This window comes from Meleagris gallopavo (genome assembly GCF_000146605.3).
Source record: "Meleagris gallopavo isolate NT-WF06-2002-E0010 breed Aviagen turkey brand Nicholas breeding stock chromosome 27 unlocalized genomic scaffold, Turkey_5.1 Chr27_random_deg7180001309785, whole genome shotgun sequence".
In the NCBI taxonomy this organism is placed as follows: Eukaryota; Metazoa; Chordata; class Aves; order Galliformes; family Phasianidae; genus Meleagris; species Meleagris gallopavo.
In genome coordinates this window covers 1-1327 of record NW_011100492.1, presented here as the reverse complement: position 1 = coordinate 1327, position 1327 = coordinate 1, and the positions used below count along the sequence as shown (strand labels likewise).

Below are 1327 nucleotides of genomic sequence, written 5' to 3'. Positions count from 1 at the left end.
CCATACATCGCCCCATATCTGCCCCATATCCATCTGCCCCCATACATCACCCCATATCTGCCCCCATATCTGCCCCCATACATCGCCCCATATCTCCCCATATCCATCTGCCCCCATTCATCGCCCCAAATCTGCCCCATATCCAGCCGTCCCCACACATCACCCCAAATCTGCCCTCATATCTCAAGAAGCCCCCAATCCCCCAGTTCTGCTGCAATGGCTACAGTGACGCAGCACGTATTGCGATGACGCAGCATTTATTGCGACGCAGAACCTATCGCGATGGCACAGCAGCTATCGCAACGATGCATCTGTCGCAATGACACCACATCCGTCACCACGACGCGGAGTCCATCACGATGACACAGCATTTATTCACATGACGCAGCATCTGTCATGATGACACCGCATTTGTCACGATGACGCAGCACTTATCACACTGACACAGCATTTATCACGATTCAGCATCTGTCGCGATGACAGCATTTATCATGACACAGTGTCTGTCATGACGATACAGCATTTATTGCAATGAAGCAGTGTCTGCCACAATGACACTGCATTTATCGCAGTAACAGCATTTATCGCAATGTCACGGTATCTGTCGTGATGATGCAGCATCTGTTGTGATGACACCGCATTTATCACGATGACTCAGCACTTATCATAATGGCACCTCATTAATCGTAATGATACAGCATTAATCACAATGACGCAGCATCTGCCTCGACAGAGCAGCTATCGTGACATTGCAGCAGCTGTCGCCATCACACCGCAGATATCACAATGACACTGCATCTATCATGATACTGCAGCACCTACTGCGATGACACTGCATCTACTGTGACACTGCAGCACCTACTGCGATGACACTGCATCTATCGTGACACTGCGGCACCTATCACAATGACACTGCATCTATCGTGACACTGCGGCACCTATCGCAATGTCACTGCATCTATCATGACACTGTGGCACCTATTGCGATGACACTGCATCTATTGTGACACTGCAGCACCTATCACGATGACACTGCATCTATCATGACACTGCAGCACCTATCACAATGACACTGCATCTATCGTGGCACTGCGGCACCTATCGCGATGACACTGCATCTATCGTGGCACTGCGGCACCTATCACGATGACACTGCATCTATCGTGACACTGCAGCACCTATCACGATGACACTGCATCTATCGTGGCACTGCGGCACCTATCGCGATGACACTGCAGCACCTATCGCGACGCTGCTGCGTCCCCCTCGGCCTCTCGCTTCTCCCGCTTGGACCCCCCCATGCACGGGGGCGGTTGGGGCAGCCGGG

The 1327-nt window shown here is 51.8% G+C and overlaps 1 long non-coding RNA gene across 1 annotated transcript; it reads right to left on the bottom strand.

The window, feature by feature from the left end:
• Positions 1 to 345: 345 nt before the first annotated feature.
• On the bottom strand, positions 346 to 1321 carry LOC109364232. The gene is made up of 2 exons (XR_002110259.2): positions 1219 to 1321; positions 346 to 1098 (listed from the first exon to the last, which is right to left on the bottom strand). It is a non-coding gene; the product is annotated as an uncharacterized LOC109364232 (long non-coding RNA).
• Positions 1322 to 1327: the final 6 nt, after the last annotated feature.